Source organism: Carettochelys insculpta, chromosome 3 (genome assembly GCF_033958435.1).
Source record: "Carettochelys insculpta isolate YL-2023 chromosome 3, ASM3395843v1, whole genome shotgun sequence".
Classification (NCBI taxonomy): Eukaryota; Metazoa; Chordata; order Testudines; family Carettochelyidae; genus Carettochelys; species Carettochelys insculpta.
In genome coordinates this window covers 15549218-15568264 of record NC_134139.1, presented here as the reverse complement: position 1 = coordinate 15568264, position 19047 = coordinate 15549218, and the positions used below count along the sequence as shown (strand labels likewise).

General features: G+C 42.1%; 1 protein-coding gene across 2 annotated transcripts in view; it reads right to left on the bottom strand.

The window, feature by feature from the left end:
• Positions 1-19047, bottom strand: part of MACROD2 (mono-ADP ribosylhydrolase 2) — a 1465546-nt gene that overhangs the window by 124526 nt on the left and 1321973 nt on the right. The gene's annotated exons all lie outside the window — the stretch shown is intronic.

Below are 19047 nucleotides of genomic sequence, written 5' to 3'. Positions count from 1 at the left end.
GCATGAGCTGCATCAAATTTACAAGACACCATTTTTAACTGCAGTTCACTCCTGTGTTCTTTGTTAAATGCCTACTGTTTATGCAAACCACCCCTGAGCATGATACAAATGTATGCTAGCATTCCAGCTGAGTATTTAGATGCTGTGCTTGACGGAAGAGAGTCACACAAGGGATGGCTAGCAGGTGTACCATAGCATAAATGGCTAAGCAAAGAGCTCTTTATTCAGTCTTTGCCTGACAAACATATCTGCAAACCTCTTTAGCATTTTAGAATGGCTTGAAAAGCTTTTGTGTGGTTTTAATTTACACGAAACTATCTACTTTCTACACAATATAGTCCAAAATGCAACAGAAACAAAAGCTGTTTACAGAACAAACAGCACAGAGGGTAAATAAAGCACTTAATATGCCATACAGTTAGTGAAGCCAAGCATATAAATGGCACCAGGACACATAATGTGTGCAGTGCCTGCCACCTTTTAAAAAATAAATTGCCTGGGAGATTGTGATATGTGAAAAGGTTTCCCTTAAAGAGAGAGCCAGAGAGAGCAAAAAAAATAGACTGAAAAATTGCACTAGGCTCAACTCAGCTCTTGCTTATGTTTGTAATGGTCACCACAGGGTCCCAGCAGCAGAAAGACCACCTACGAAAGACCACCAGCAGAAACACATGGTATCTAACACATGCACAGCCTGCAGCCAGACGGCATTTCTGCAAAAGCAAGTGTTGCTAGCCAGAAACGGGGTATGATCACAGCAATGAAGATTCAGCCTCTGTGCTAACAAGTCTCTTACAGAGACCTCACCAGAGTGTAAAGCTCCCTTTACCCTAGCCTAGCAGAATCCCTAATGAGTGCACACATTGCCTTTGCCCTGATGGTGAATGAGTCTGGGAAGCTAGAGCCATTGTGCAGCTCAGGAACAACAAAGAACTGCCAAAACGGCAAGAAAAATACAGAAACAAGCAACCTCGCCGCAAAAGAAAAACACTCCTCGTAATCCTTACTAGAAAATCTTGGCCGTTCAGAAAAGCACTTTCTTGGTAGAATTTAAGGGCGAAAGACGCTTCTTAAATACTCAGACACAACTCTTCTATCTCAGTACAGAGATGCCCAACTTTTGATATGTCTCTGCTGAGCAACAACTCTTTAGTCTGGGGTGACAGTGCCAAAAAACTGCTGGAAGGCTGTTGTGCTGGACAGGGGAAATGAGTGCCCATGAGTGACTCTTTGAATCAAAGAGAAACACGGACCTTATTCAAGTCAATGTGAAAACCACTCTCAGGCTCAGCAGAAAGCACCATGAAGCCCAGTTAATTAGCGAGACAGCTGGAAACAAGAGTGGCTAGCAACCAAGGCAGCTGGCTGCATGGAGAGACCCAATCAGAGCTAACTTAGGTAGATTAGCAGGGGTTTCCCTGATGGAGGGCACTCAGTATGGAGTGAGTGTTAACAGGAAAAAGCCAGCAAAAAGTCCTGAGAAACCTGTAAGTAGGAATCTGACAGGAAGCAGAGAGTCAGAGCTTCTTGAGCACAGAGTTTGATGGGAAAGCACAAGTGTTTGGTTTTTTTTTTGTGCTGGTACTGAGTACCAGAACCTCAGCAGCCCCCAGCATGGGGTTGGCTGGAGGAGGGGGAGTCAGTAGAGTATGAGTGCCTCTTTTTTCACAAAAGGCAGCACTGGAAAGCACAATGTGGTATTTTGAAGGAAGGAAAATGCCTGGACAGGGAGGGCTTTGGAAAAGGGGAATAGTACCTATGACTTTGACCCTGTGTTCAGTGGGGAGATGGGAAAATGTGTTTTCCGTGTTGTATTCAGATACATAGGACTCCATGCACATTCCTCGTAAACAAACAGGATTACACACACACACACACACACACACACAAATACTTGATGTGTATCATCAGTTTGTCCTAATGTAAACAGTCCTGAAGAAACTAGCTACTGAACAGTAGCTACTTGCTCATGCCAAAGGGACAGTGATAGGATGGTTTAGGATGAAAGGGCCCCATCCAGCAAATATTTACATGGGGGCTTTGCTTTGTCCATGTGAGTAGTTCTGCTGAAGTTAATGGGCTATTCTCATGAGAAAAATTAAGTGTGTCTGTGTGTCCAGGATCAGTGCTTTACACTTCATTTCCTTAACTTATATTTCTTATAAAAATTGATTTCCCCAGTCATCATCAAGCTGTCCTATGCCATCATAGTCTATCTTCAGCCCTGGGTTTATTGGACTGGGTACTTGGATACAACAGTGATGGGCATGGCCTAAAAGCAGTAACAGACACTCTAACAAGGCGCTGCATCCACAGGCACTTACTAATCAGTGACTTAGTTTTAGTCATGCACACAGAAGTCTATAGTAGTCTCTGCAGCCACAGGTGGGCTGCATGTCTAGTTTGTTATACGATGCAAATAGAGTCACAATCATTACATTATTTTAATTTATCAAATCAACATATTTATAATAGGCTCCTTTTTTTTTTTTCCTGTACACTGTTGGTACCCTTCAAATGCTCCCTGAGCTTTCAGGATTTTACTGCTGGTAATGTAATGTTCTACAGACCAGGGATCTCTCTGGAAATGAGTAGTATCTTTCAAACTAGTGGAACTTTTCCAGTGTCCTCACTGTACATAATCTATTTATAAACCTGTTCAGTTTCTTCTCAGTATGTGAAAAAGTGTCCTGTTTTCAAGTATGCATAAAATTCTGTGATGACAGCTCAAATTCTGTGTTTATCTGATTGAATGGCATGTGTTGGCAGATAATAAATCTGAAATTAAACCAAATTCTAGCATCCTGCCAGTCACTGAATATTTTATCTGACATACCCAGCTGAAATAATTTGAAATTAGCTATGGAAAGTAACCCTTGTCCTCACCACTTCCATGCCAATCACATCAAGTAAAGGTTTAATCCAGCATAAAATCAGTTGGCCGCTGACTCATAAAAGCTCAGCAGGACTGCAGCTGAATTGGCTACTCATTATTCCAAAGGGCAAGTCTCCCCTCCCTCGTGGCTATGGAATGCCAATTTGATGAGACATTTTAGGCTGCTTCTTTACTGAGGGAAGAAAAATAATACTGAGAGACTCCTCCACTTCACACACTCAGGCAATCTCCAATGCCTCATTGCAGGTGCTGGGTCTTCCACAGCTGAATGAACACCGCTCAGTTGAGGAAAAGGTCTAAAGGGGAGGCACCTGGAGGCTATTCTGGCTCATCCTTGACTGACAGCTCCATTCTGGAGGGTCGTCTTGGAAGCACCCGTCTCCCCTCAGAGCATCATTAAATTCTGTTCGCTGCACAGCTGTTAGTAGGTGGATCAAAGAACCCCAAAATGAGGATCTTGTCACCCAGGAGGCACAGAGTTAAATTGCACAAGTTGTTTCCTTAGCAGCTTCAATGACTGAGATTCCACAACCTCTCTAGGTAATTTGTTCCACTGTTTAGCTACCCTCACAGTTTGCTATACAGCAGCCTGGCTACCAAGAAGCATATTTCCCCTGCTCCCCAGTGAGCACAGAGACAAATCATGGGTGCTATGCTCCTTTCCAAATCCCCTCCTGGCATTGCTCCTGGCTATCTGAGAGATTGGCGCTCACTGTATTTCTCTCTTATGCACTTAACTGGCCCTTATTGTTGCAATATCTGAGCTTCTCACAACCTTCAAAGGAAGCATCCTCACAAGAGCTGTGTGAGGAGAGGAGCAGAGCGCCGGCAGCTCTTCCAGAAGCTCAGCTGTGCATACGGCCCCATGGATCATGGGGAGGAGACAGTGAGAGAATGGGGGCTTGGGCAGGGCAGCGTGGAGTCACATGGAGAATCATGCAGGAAGGTCATGTGCCCCCCGCCCCTTAGCTGGTGCCCCCACCTGTACTGGTAAGAAATGGATTTTACTTGCAGCAGTGGAGAATATTCCTGTAACTTTGGTAAGTGACTTTATAATGCTAGGGGCTGTGTGTGCGCAGAACCTACAGATTTACACTGCTTTGCTAGTGACAAGCCATCCAAGGCAGGATAATTAAAGCAACGCAGTGGTTCAACAGTTCAGACCACGCCCAGGAGGATGCCACAAGATGGTAGCTCAGGCATAGTCTTTGCTGTGTAGAGATACCTGAAGAGGGGATACGAGGGCTAATTCACGCAGTGCTTTGAAGAACTACAGCAGCATGCTATATACAGAAACTATTATGCACATATTGTAAAGTTATAGGGATATGTAGACTTCAGCCCAAAATATATCAACCACTAACTTGATGCAGAAAAGTTGATAATCAAAAGACACTTTATTACTGTTTTATCTAGCGAGTATTTCCACTTGTCATCACCTTGGCGTCTACACTAGCTTCCAACTTCAAAGGGAGCATTGTAAGTTGGCTGTTGGGAGATTACTAATGAAGTGCTGTGGTGCACATGCAGCACTTCATTAAGCTAATCCTCCCCCGCAGCAACTTCGAAGTGGCAAACTTTGAAGTGCCGGCTTGCGTGTAGCCGCGGCTAACCCACCGGTACTTTGAGGTGCCTGGGGTACCTTGAAGTCCGTTTCCTCCTCAAAATTTTGTAGTAAAGAGAGTAAAGGGACTTTGAAGTAGCACAGGTGCTTCGAAGTACCGTTGGGTTAGCTGCGGCTACATGCAAGTCGGCATTTTGAAGTTTGGCGCTTCAAAGTTGCCGTAGGGGAGAATTAGCCTAATGAAGTGGTGTGTATGCACCGCAGCACTTCATTAGTAATCTCCCAACACCCTACTTACCATGCGCCCTTCGAGGTCGGGAGCTAGTGTAGACACAGCCCTTGTATTTTCAAAATCACTTAAAACGAACCTTTCATCTCATTTCATTTATAGCTATGCTACCGAGATATTTTTCCAGAAGGCAGTGACTCTTTTTTATTACATGTGGTGCAAAGTTTTCATCATATGATAAATCTTTACCAGATAATACAAGTTAACATGCAACAGAAAAGCAATTGTGTCTTGCTCAATTACCCAATTCTGAATTCCAATAAACAACAAGGAAAATAAAGGAGCTTTCTCTCCTCTTTATCTGTAATAAATCTTACCAGAAAATTCACATATTGAATCCAAGCAGAATCTGTTATTATCCAAAAGTAGTTAATGACAGAAGTTTGCAATTCATCACATATATCATGGACTTGACTCAAAGACCAATCAGCGTCCTTCCATTGACTTCAATGTCTTTGCACATCCCCCCTTCTGTGCCCCATAAGCTCAGTTTTTATCCACTCACAAGCACCTGTTTTGTCCTTTGAAGTACTGGTGAAGACACTATTTGAAGCTTATTATCCTCCTTTCTGCCTATGTGGCCAAGCTAATCCATGCCTGATTTAACCCCTTCAGATTCACATACCAACACACAGAGAATCAAATAAATACATGAATATGTACGATATTGTAAGACACCATCTCCCATGTTCTTCACAGTAATTCTACTTCCCTTTTATTGAAGTCTCCCCTCCTCATTAGCTACCTTCAAGTAGTGTCAGTGATTAGACAGGAGATAGGACATCAATAACGGTGTTCCTAAAGGAAGGACTAAATGAAAGAGAGAAAGAGAGACTTCCCCCACTGCTTACTCTTAAGGGAAATAAAAACAGTGAGGCCCAGTCATCTCCCTCCACCCACCCCTGCTGCACACCACTTAAGACCTTAAAACAGGATTTAAGTGGTGCTTAGATGGCATGCTGACCCTTAGGGCACATCTATACTTACAGGGAGATTGACACTCTGGAAGTTGATCTTCCAGGGTTTGACTCAGTGCATATAGGAGTAGGGTGACCACCCATCTCATTTTTACCAGGACAGTTCCTTATTTAAGCTGTCTCGCAGACATCCCACATTTTTTAAGAAAATGGGCACATCGTCTCATATTTTGTAGGACTCTTATGCCCTGGCACCTGGTATCTTGGGGCAGCAGCTTCCGCTGCTGCGTAGCCCACTGCAGGGCAGCTGCCAAGTTCCCCAGTGCCCCATGCCTTGGGGTGGCAGCCACTACAGACATGGAGATCCTGCATGGGGCAGCTGCCCTGTTCGCCAGCACCCTGAACCTCAGGGCAGCAGCTCCTGCTATAGAAGAGCTCCTCTGGGGGGCAGCTGCCCCATTTTGTGCCACCCCATGGTGGCAGCCCCTGTTGCTAGTGAGCTCCACAACTGAGGGGCTGCCGCATTCCCTGGCATCCCATGCCTTGTGGAGGGACACGCTAAATTGAACATTCAGGGCATCTTCACCAAAACTAGTACTCCTCACAGTTGCAGGTAGTAAGGGAAGTAGATGGGACAGTTTTTCCCACTGACCTCCCTCAGTGGAGATGGCAGGAAAACTCACCCTAAGGTATGTCAGCTTCAGCTACATTATTCTCATAGCTGGAGTTATGTATCCTAGGTCAACTGTCTCCTCTTGTGTAGGCTTGTTCTGAGTACAGGGGTGAATTTGACTATTGATGAACAGTGTACAACTTTCCCTAATGAAATTCACCTGGTTTCAGGATTCATTGCAAATGTGAAATCCAAGCTCAGGCTTACTAAGATTCAACAACAAATCTTTTGAGAAAAACTGTACTGAGTTTCAGCAAACCAGAGACAGGTAAGTTTTAGGCAAACACAGACCATCACCTGGGCCACCCTTCAATGCTCTTGCTTTCTGCAAAAATGTTCATGCTTTCACACCAAAACTCACTGGTTCTGAGGTTCACCCGATTGAGTTTGGGAGTTTTTTGAACCTGAACCTCAAAGCAAAACTGTGGAGGAGAATCCACATTCCATCCTGCCAGGCTGGAACAGCAGAATTTGCATTGCTCTAATAATTGCATTCATTTAGCACTATCACTTCTCTGCAGGAGCAAATAGCTGTAGAAGACTAGCTGTGAGGAAGTAACTTCTTATTTAAGACAAAACCACCCACAAAGCAATATTATTAGTAGCCTGATATGCTAGTTTATTAATTTTATTCTGCCTGCAGTGAGAAGTAATTAAAAGACCAAAGGCAAAAACAATCACCTGAAGTTTATGATAAATTTGAAAGATTAATACAAACAACAGCATCTAGATGGAGTTTCTAAGCTTCGCAATAATCCATACCCCTCACAGGATAGACAGTGGTGAGGCACTGAGCTATGAAATCAAGAAAAATGCAAAATGTCATCCAAACAGTCCTGACTGGCTGATCAGTCATCTTGAGGACAGGAATTCTTTTACACAGAACCCACATACAACAAATTTACTCACCTGTGGTTATCACACACACCATCCACAAGTATTCTGGCATAAATTTACGGAACATTTTAAAGCAAAAGAAAAACACCTCCACCTTCCACTTGAAGCATTTTTTACCAAAGATCTCAAATACAGGCAGACAATATAGTCTGATTAAACATATGGGCTGCGTCTACACTACAAAATAACTTCGAAGTAGAGCATCCACACACAAAATGCACACTCCCTTACTTCAAAGTAGGCTTTCCCCTACTTTGAAGTTAAACATCCACACACTGACGTCCACACACAAATACTCCCTACTTCGAAGAAAAAGAGACAGGAAATGATGAAGGCATGGGGTCGCATGGCAGTCCAGGGCAGAGCTCGTGCTGCCCCTGCTTGTGGCACACTCTCAGCTTCCTGCCTGGGGTTGCCAGTGAGCCGATTCCTAAAGGCAGTCAGCAGGGACCATAGAGCTCTGCCTGGGCTGGCCAGACTGTCTCTATCCTCTGTGGGGGGCCTTCCTTGGAGGACTCCTTACTTTGAAGTAAGGAGTGCGGAGCATCTACACACATGAACTTTGAAGTTACAGGTCGAAGTCAGCTACTACTCCATTCCCAGGAATGGACTTCGAAGTTAGCCTCCCTTACTTCAATGTTATCTTGAAAGTAAGGAAAAGCGTGTGTAGATGCTCTGCAGGCTACTTCGACATAGCCCCTTACTTCGAAGGTAACTTGGAAGTTAATTTGTAGTGTAGATACAGCCATGGTGTAACACAGTGGTAATGTAACTCGTCCACAGTCACAAAGAATTGTAGAAGCAGAATAGGACTAGGAGCCAGTCAATCCCAGTCTTATATCTTATCCCTTAGGCAAAGCTGCTTTGGGAATAGGTCTTGAAATTCAGCAAACTGAAACATAAAAGACTAAATTTAGAGCTGATTTAAAGAGATCCTTTTTCATTAATACCACCAATTTTATAATCTGGCACATTATTTCAATGTATAATTTCACTGAAAAAATCCATTACAAATCCCTTCTCTAAATCAGACTGTTTTTATATTGTGTTCCCCTTTAGACAGCCCATTGCATGCTTTCAGTATTTTCTCCTTCTCGTTTATTGTACTCTATATTCAAGTGTACGTACAACCTTCTCGTCTGGAACCTAATTGTCCTGAGGTGTTATTCACTGTATTTTTGTTAATGAATCATTTGTCATTCAATTACAGCAGTTTTCCAATTAGTCAAAAGAAGCAATTGGGAGTTAAAATAGAAACAGCTGAAATAAAAATAAAGACAACTCCTGAGCAATTTGCAAGTTAGCTGAAAATAAAAAAAATCCTCTTGCTTTTGTCCTAGTGTCAGTTACTGCATATGACCATGAGACTGAAACAAACAAGGAATTAAAAACCCAGCCCTTCTTCTTGTCTACCCTATGATCACTTTCAGTTTTTAAATATAACGTACAAGGCAGGAACTACTTGCTTCACTGCTGTTGCTGCAAAAGACATGATGATAGCATGTAATGCCAAGAAAAGACAAATTATAAACTGGTTAGGAAAAGCATAGCAAATCTGTTCTTTTGATCAATGGTTAAAAGTTGCTCAGTAACTGAAGGAAGGAAAATGCCTGTAAAAGCTACTCCATGTTTAAGGAAGCATCTCACTTTATTTTTCCGATGATAACTGAAATTCATCTGTAAAGGGGCAACATATGACTTTAAAAAATTATCTGATTTTTACCAAGCTATCCATCAATCTACAGAATTCAGTTTTATGCCATACAAATATGATGATATAAGCATCATTAATCATTTTCAGCTTAAAACTCACTGCCCGTTGAAGATACTTTTTTGGAATATCTGAGGACCATCTCCATTTTTCAGTTACCAGTCACAGGGCCGTTGACACAGCCAAGATAATCCTGTATTCAGCGATACTAGGGGAATGAATGGACTCTGATGAATATAATTTCTATCTCAGTGACAAATGGCAAATGTGAAGGGAGGATATGCATGCAAATATAACTGTGATAAATAAGGGATTGAGGAGGATAGTATACAGAAATTATCTGGCAGTTTTACAACAGCTATACATTTCTCAGGGAATAAATTAAGTTATAATCACCTTAAATTAAGGTTATTACACCTTCATTGTGGATATCCACAAGAGTAAGACTGTATCATGGCACAAAAATCGAGACAATTTTACAATCAACTTTTAGCAGTATTCTCTTGTTTATGCAATAATTTATTCAACACCACATCGATTAAACATACTGCAATACAAGTGAGCCTATACTTTCAAAAGTGACTGCTTTTGAGTACTTTGGGTTTTTTGGATGCTCAATTTGATGCAGCCCAAAAGGACTGATATTCAGAATGCACAGAGCTCCCACACTCTGATAATCAGGTGCCATTGCCATTTTGGGCACTTAATAGTTAAAGCATTCAAACCCACTAGCTGCTTTTGAAGATCTGCATGTGGGTGGATTCAGTATTTTACAAACTATTGTAATATTGAGCAACATTTTGCAATGCTGAACTCGACAGTTTCTTCTCTCCGTGTATTATCAAAAGGCCAACATAAGAGACAGCATCACTTGCCCATAATCAAAGATCTGTATTTATTATGAGGATCAAAATCAAAGAATGGTTAGGGGGCAAATAGAAATGTATCCCTGTTCTAACTCTTTGTATGAGTCTGTTTACAGCTGTTGCAAGATCCTGGAATCTATAAAGGATGTGAGATAAAAACGTCCACTGTTATGTTATGTAGGAGGTCAGACAAGAGTGTCACAGTGATCCCTTCTGGCCATAAAAATCTATGACTTTTTGAATCCTTTTTCTCAAATATTTGTTTTTCTGTCTGATGTGTAGAAATATAGATCAGATTGGGAGCCTTTTATCAATTCTCCAAAATGTTCCTTGTGTTACATCTTTTAAAATCCTTTCAACTCAAACCAACTTAGATGTCAAATTCTATTTTTTATTGGAAAATGCTTCACATTCCATTCAAATTGCAACTGTGGAAACAGACAGCCCAGGGAAAACAAATAAGAAAATAACAAGACTTGCTGTATACATGATTTGCAGAAAAAAAGAAATGATGAAATAGAACGTGGAAGGAGCATGTGTCCGTTACATTTAATTACCTTGCTGATAAGTCACTGTACGCAAGAGGGTTGGGTCTACAAGATCCCCTTCCTTTTGAAAGGGGCATGTTAATGAGTGGGTTCAAAAGATGCTAATGAAGCGATGCAATGAATATGCAGCACCTCATTAGCACCATGGCAGCCGCAGCAATTTGAAAGTGCGACTTTTTGAATTGCACGCCGCCCGTGGAGATGGGACCATCCGAAAGGACCCCCCAGTTTTCGAAAGCCCTTCTTCCTATCTGGTGTTAGGAAAAAGGGCTTTTGAAAACTCGGGGGGGGTCCTTTTGGAGGGTCCCATCCTCATGGGTGGCACATGATTCGAAAAGCCGTACTTTCAAATCGGCGCGGCCACCATGATGCTAATGAAGTGCTGCATATTCATTGCAGCGCCTCATTAGCATCTTTTGAACCCACTCATTAACATGCCCCTTTTGAAAGGAAGAGGCTCATGTAGACACAGGGGAGGTGAATTGAAATGGGAGTTTTGAAACAGTCTTCAGTGAGGCCAGGATTTCCTTTAATGAGTACGTTTTATTTTGAAGGGTATAACGATTTCTCGCATGCACCCTTCATGTTAACTCATGTGAACTCACTTTATGTGAACTCAAAGAGATAATTTAAAACTGCCATACAAATCAGAGCACTGATAAATTTCAGTGCAGGTCTATCATTCCCTTCAAACTTGCAGATAATTATAAAATGTTTTCATTAACTGACTGTATAAAATTACAACTGTGTGTAAACTTCACTATATACGAAGAGCAACCTCCTTTCGAAATTCAGTACAACTGTCAAACTCCAAAATAGCACAACTGAAGATATCTGGGGCATCGATGATAGATTTAGGTCCCCATCCTGCAAAGCTGATTCATAACTTTAACTTCATGAACTGTGGATGCGACTGCTCACAGGTGCAAAGTTATAAAACATACCTAAATCAATGCAGAATCTGGCCTTATTAAGTTATTCAGTATAATGTAAACTTGGTTTATAAAATCCATTTTACCCCAAATAAAACTGACACTGTCCTCTTCTAAGGCATTCATGTTGAGTTATTGCCTTTATTTAATCATTCTAATCTTCATCCTTGCATTTAAGTAGCACTCAGATCGGGCCAGACACAAAACCCACTGACAACAATGGAGACTCCCATGAATTTTACGAGGTTTTGGATCAAAAGTATTATACCCTAACCTTCCTACCAAGAAGACAATGAAATAGGTTTATTTATTTATTTATTTTTCTACTCTGACTATACCCAGGTGTCCAAAATATTCAGCAGGTGCCATTTGCAACTTTCCATTGTGAATTTTTCTGCTATACTCCAGGCCCCTCTCTGCCCTCTTTTCTTCACTTAAGATCATCTCTAGAGGCAATGCTTGCATGAGAACTGAATACTTAGTCCCCATCATGATAAGGAAAAATTATGAGGGGAAAAGTACATACATGCTACTGATATTATAAATGTATTAAACACATAGTAAAGACATTACAGTTATAAAAAATATTGTCCAAATAGTTTGTTGTTCATTGTTAGGTAGAAATACAACTTCCTGAAAATCTCTGTACAAGAACAGGCATGAAGATGGACAACCCACCAGCAGCCATGAAGCCAGTGCCCTCATTAGAACCCTACACACATAAATATTATCTTACCTTCCTCCTTGAAAGAAAATGTATCACCAGTTTAATGGTCACTTGCGGAATTCATTTATGGATCAAATTAAACACATCATCATGAGCCTTTACAGACTATTTCTAACGGACAAAAGCAGATTTGTTGAAAATACTAGTCTCTATTCACCTCTCTCATCCTACTGTGGGAGCTAATCTTTGTGATCAGACAAAGCAGACTCTGAGACAGTAATGGTGCCTCTACACTAGGAACTTACTTCAAAGTTAGGCACTACATCGAAGTAGCCAGCAGAGAGTCTACACGCATTTTCCCTTACTTTGAAGTTAACTTTGAAGTAGCGAGCCCAGCTTTGAAGTCCTTATTCCATTCCCAGGAATGGAGTAATGCCTTACTTTGAAGTTTAACTTCGAAGTACGGTGTGTGTAGATGATCTACTTCAAAATAAGCAACTTCTAAGACTGATTTTCAGCACTTCTGAAAGTGACCTCACTATACCTGGGATACAAATATGATGCTCTGGCTCTGTGAAGAAGATCAGTATATGATCCTTTACTTAACAACTGCCATGCAAACTAAACATTAGTATTGAAACATTTTTGTCACTCTCTGTCCTACCAGATACTTCTCCCTTCTTTCTGTACAAGACGGTTTTACATGGGAATCACTGCATCCAGTATTTGATTAAGATACTGGTGTGGTTAGGACAAAATAAGCACTCATTTTGTTCAGGTGTTTCGAAAAACTGTAGAATGATGAGTTATTGTGCTCTGCCAGTAATCCCCAACTAGTTATCCCATCTCTGCACACCATCAACTAGCAGAAGGAGCAGCAATGCGATCTCTCTCCACTTCTAACAAGCAAAACCAGGAATTCCCAGCCCTTCTACCATATCCAGTCCTAAGACTGATTAATACTTTGGCATATGCGTAAGGATTGTGACTTGGCCAAACTGCTCTCATGTTGAAGAATCACAGAACTGGAAGGAATCTCAAGAGGTCAAGTCCAGCCTCCTGCATTCGTGGCAGGGCCAAGCACCGTGATAAAATTGGAGCACATCTTCCGCAGAGGACACTGCAAGTTTAATATACGTTGTTTTGAAAACTCTGCTGAGATATAAATGTTAACTGTATGCCAATATTTTGCATAAGGATTGGGGAGAGGGGAGAAGAGAACCATCTCTAAGGAATTAGTGTAGAATTAATTTTAAATAGATGGTAATAGAATGACAGCTGTCCAAAAAATAGCAGATGTTCCAGCAGCATCTTACTGAGTCTGGTTGCCTGACTTTTGGTACAGTAATTCCACAAAATGTGCCTGCTAGACCTAATTCTGTTTCGGTAACTAGAATTCTCAAGACGACTGTTGCTGATTGCTGCGGCAGGTCACAGCGAACAAGCAGCAGAGGCAAATAGGCATTGATTTGCATTTATTAGAAGGGAAAAGAAAACACTTTATTTGAACTCCTAGCATTCCATCTGGCTACTCACAATCAAGACAGAAGCTGTCCATATTACAAGCAAGTTGTTCATGTGCAATTGAAAACATTAGGACAATTTATATAAACTGTTCAAGGCACTGAAGTATACAACATTCCCAAAGCTACTTATTGTCAAAATGAAAATGCTAAATGCACAAAAATGTAAGTTTCATTAATCCATGAAACACGGTACAATTGCACAGCACTCTGAAAATGTAAAAGCACCGTGAACAGCAAGGGCTAACCATTATTATTTTTACATGTGTGTGCACCTATTATATAAACTCTAAATCACCATCAGCTCTCGTGGAAAGTTCCTTTCACCAAAGCTAAATCCTAGCACTTCTGATAAAATACAGAGAGAAAGCCATGCTAGTCTACATACTATCAAAACAAAAAAGCAGTCAAGTAGCACTTTAAAGACTAACAAAATGATTTGTTAGGTGATGAGCTTTCATGGGACAGACCCACTTCTTCAGATCATAGCCATACCAGAACAGGCTCAATAGTTAAGGCACAGAGAACCAAAAATAGTAATCAAGGTTGACAAATCAGAAAAATATTATCAAGGCAAGCAAATCAGAGAGCAGAGGGACTGAAGGAGTGTGGGGGGAAGCAAGAATTAGATAAAGCCAAGTATGCAAAAGAGCCCTTATAATGAGCTAGAAAATTCCCATCCTCGTTCAAACCATGTGTTAATGTGTCGAATTTGAATATAAAAGAGAGTTCAGTAGCCTCTCTTTCCAAACCATTGTGAAAATTCCTCTTCAGTAAAATGCAGACTTTCAGGTCATTAACAGAATGGCACACTCCATTAAAGTGCTGGCTGACAGGTTTGTGAATCAGGAGTGTTTTTATGTCTGTTTTATGCCCATTAATTCTTTGTCTAAGAGAGTTTGAAGTCTGTCCAATATACAAAGCATCTGGGCATTGTTGGCACATGATGGCATATATGATGTTAGTTGAGGAACATGAGAATGTGCCCGTGATTCTGTGAATAACCTGGTTAGGTCCAGTGACAGTATCTTCAGAATAGACACATGGACAAAGTTGGCAACAGGCCTTGTTGCAAGGAAAAATTCCTGGATTGGTGTTCCTGCGGTACAGACTGTGGTTGTTGGTGAGAATTCTCACAAGGGTGGGAGGTTGTCTGTAGGAGAGAACAGGCACGTCACCTTGGGCCTTCCGGAGTGTGGCATCCTGATTAAGGATAGGTTGTAGGTTCTTAATAATGCTTTGCAGTCGTTTGAGTTGGGGGCTGTAGCTAATGACCAGTGGTGTTCTGTTATTGGCTTTTTTGGGCCTATCTTGGAGTAGCTGGTCTCTGGGTATTTGTCTGGCCCTGTTGATTTGTTTTTTTATTTCTCCTGGTAGTAATTCAGGTTTATGAATATTTGGTAGAGATCCTGCAGTTTTCGGTCTCTGTTAGTAGGATCAGAGCAAATGCAATTGTACCTAAGGGCTTGACTATAAACAATGGATCTAGTTGTGTGTGCAGGATGGAAGCTAGAAGTGTGTAGGTAAGTATAGCGATCAGTGGGTTTTCGGTAGAGTGTGGTACTGGTCAGGCCATCCTTGATGTGTGCTGTAAACTAACTTAATGGAACCATGGGAAACTTGGCCACACCCATGATGAGATGGACATCTGCCTAACTATAACCATGCCAGAACACAGTTGTTGCCAGAGGAGAGAGTGCTGGTGTAGAGAGATTCAACCTGTACCTTAAACAAATTCTCTACATCTACATTAGAGAGTTTTGTTGACAAAACTGGCATTTTGCTGACAAAGTTCATGGAGCATCCACATTATAAATGCATTCTGTTGACAGTAAATTGATAGAAGGTGGCACTTCCATCAGCTGTGTTCTACCATTACCCCAGGAGGCACAACGCCTTTCTTGACAGAATCTGTCAACAGAGAGAGAGTTTGGATGCTCCAGGGGGGCTTCTGTCAACAGACAGGGTTTCTGGGACACTAGGCAGCGCTGTTCACTGTTCTTCTGTTGGCCGTTCGGTGGAGAGAGTTGCCGGGCAGTCTAGCTGCTCTCCGGCAACAGAGCGGATTGACAGAGTGATCTGCTTTCATTTGTGGCCACAATCTGTTGACAAAAGTTTTGTTGGAAGAAATCTTCCTACAGGAACTTTTGTCAACAGATCTCTGTAGTGTAACAAGTAGCCCTTAAGTAAAACCTGTTAAGTGTAGCTCTGTCACCCCAAGCATCAACTATCTGGGCTTCAGTGCTAGACACATCAGGAAATGTCATTTTAACTCCAAAACTCTGAACTATTCTAGTACAGGTTGATCCTCTATAGCCTGGCACCATCGGGACCTTTACCAAGCCATGGGACATCAATCTTGTCAAGCAGCATTACCAACACTTCCATTGCTTACTGAACTCTTAGAAGACATTTTGGAGTATATTAAAACTAAACAACAACAGAGGCCGCTGAGGCTGTATCTGCACTACAGTGATCTTTTGAAAGATGATCTTCCAGATGATCTCTTCAATCTGCTCTTTTGAAAAACAGCATCCACACAGCCCCCGCTCATTCGAAAGAATGGGCCAAGGAAGAGAAAATCCAGCACCATGAGGACTGCTCTTTCAAACAAAGGGCCCTGGAGCATCTACACATGCTTTTTTTCTGAAAGAATCTTTTGGCAAAAGGAATTCTTCCTCATTTGGGAGAGCAAGAGGGCCTCCAGAAGAAGTGCCATGTTCTTTCGAAGGAACTTGAAACTGCATTTTGTGCGTGGACACTCCACTTGTTCTTTTGGAAGAAGGCCTGATTTTCTGAAAGGACTTGCTAGTGGAGACATGGCCTGAGTGCCAGGACTGGTGGCTGTAAATAAACAATGGTACTGTGCAATACTTGGCCACAGCCATGATAAGTAGCTATCCAGCTAAATAAAATCATGCCAGATCACGGATGTTGCTAGACTAGAGAGGTTCAATCTGTATCATGTCTCCTCACGTTGTTCTATGCTGCCATTCCATCGCACTTGTGAAGAAAGAATAAAATAACCAGAAACTGACCAGATTTTAACATTTTAGTGCCTTGATTAGAGAACAGGAAAATGATGCATTACTGATCTGTTGAGAGGCCTCCTGCAGATTCTAGGCCTAGTGTTTGTACAGTCTTTGACATTCTGGCTATCTTGGCTGGGGAATAATTTGTCTGTGTCATAAGTCTCCAAACCAGAGAATATTTTCTGCCTTGTTAGTATTTGATTCAACCAGTTGCGCTACAAAGATGTCTGCAAGAGAGACCTCAGAGAGGTAGACATCGAGCTGGACAACTGGGAAGAATTAGCAGACGACTGCAGCAGATGGAGGCAGGGGTTACACAAGGGCCTTCAGAAGGGTGAGATGAAGATCAGACAGCTAGCAGAGGAGAAACGAGCGCACAGAAAGCACAGTAAGGACTTGCCAGACACCCACTACATCTGCAAGACATGCAGCAAGGACTGTCACTCTCGTGTGGGTCTTCATAGTCACAATAGACGCTGTAAATGAAGTCCTCAGTTGAAACTTTAAAGGGTGCGATCCATAGTCTATGCAGACTGAAGGATGCCTACTACTACTACTACCCTCTTTCATAGTGAATCTACCCAAGAAAATGTAAAGTAAATTATCTTGTTCAAAGGCAGTTAATAAGACCAATATTTATAGTTGATAACTAATACTTTTTTCTTAAACTATGAGAGAAGGAAAATTGAGACAGGAAATATCTGTTGGTATTAAAAATAAGCTACAAAGCAAAGCACTTGAAAGAGAGATAATGAGTTTTATTTCTTTTTTAAACAATGTATGAACAGATGAAACATTTTAGTGTGTTTGTAAGTTTACGAAGCACTTAGGGGGAGCTAAATGACATAGCTTATCCACAGGTTAAACATAGCAAGATCATCATCAGATTCTGGAAATGCAGAACTCTACAGGACTAGTGCCCACTTCACCACAGCTGGGAATCTGTGCTCATGAAAGGCCTAGGAAAGGTAAAGGAGGCATGTTACAAACATGACATACATTAGGCGAATTGCTGGGACTGTGCCGGAGACTTGCTCAGCACCTGGTCTTAAGGCCCGGGATCCACTAGAAAATCAAGTGGGAAAAATCAGAGGGCTTTTGCTCTTGCGGATGGAACACAATGGCTCAGGATCCTCAGCTGGTATAAAATAGCATAGCTCAATTGACTTCCATACAGATACCACAAGTGATGCCAGCCAAGGATCTCTTCCCAGCAGGTTAGCTCCCTGAAAGTGCAGCACATACTGACTGTGTCTACACGTGCCTTTTCTTCTGTAAGTGGTATGCTAATGAGCTATCTGGAGGATGCTAACGAGGCATGGATGCAAATTTTCTGCACCTCATTAGCATATCAGCACATGATTTGGAGTCCAGAAGAAGCTCTTCTGGACTCCAAAGTACACGTGCAGATGTGTGGCCCGTGGGGATCGTCCAGAAATGTTCGGGAAGAAGGAGCTTCCAGAAGGAGGGTTTCCTTCCAGAAGATCCATGTGGGCCATGAATCTGCACATGTATTTCGGAGTCTAGAAGAGCTTCTTCCAGACTCCGAACCACATGTCGATATGCTAATAAGGTGTGGAAAATTTGCATCCATGCCTCATTAGCATCTTCTGGATAGCCCATAAGCGTGCAGCTTCTGGAAGAAGTGGCACGTGTAGACACAGCTATTCAGTAATTCCATTAGAAATTCATATGACACATTCTGTATTCTATCTATACGGCCGTGTCTACACGTGCCCCAAACTTCGAAATGGCCACGCAAATGGCCATTTCGAAGTTTACTAATGAGGCGCTGAAATGCATATTTAGCGCTTCATTAGCATGCGGGAGGCAGCGGCGCTTCGAAATTGACACGGATAGCTGCCGCGCGGCGCTTCCAGATGGGGCTCCTTTTCGAAAGGACCCCGCCTACTTCAAAGTCCCCTTATTCCCATGAGCTGATGGGAATAAGGGGACTTCGAAGTAGGCGGGGTCCTTTCGATAAGGAGCCCCATCTGGACGAAACGCGCGGCGGCAAGGAGCGTCAATTTCGAAGCGCCGCTGCTGCCCGCATGCTAATGAAGCGCTGAATATGCATTTCAGTGCTTCATTAGTAAACTTCGAAATGGCCATTTGCGTGGCCATTTCGAAGTTTGGGGCACGTGTAGACATGGCCTACATCACTAAATGGTATTGAAACCAAATTATTTGGATTTATAGCATGTCCTCCTACAAGTCTATAGCCTGAATGGAATTCCAAGCTATTATCTCATGCACCCATTTTAAATGAAGTAATCCCACCTGAAGTAACCCACACATATCACAAAAGAAATCACCAGCTACTAATCAGTCTCTCCTATAATAATAATAAATGGAGACACACATCTCATAGAGCTGGAAGGGACCTTGGGAGGTCATCGAGCCCACTCCTCTACCCTCTCGGCAGGACCAAGTACTGTCCCTGACACATTTTTTTTTAAATCTATTTACCCCAGACACCTAAACGGCCCCTTCAAGAACTGAGCACAGAACAATGGGTTTGACAGGCTAATG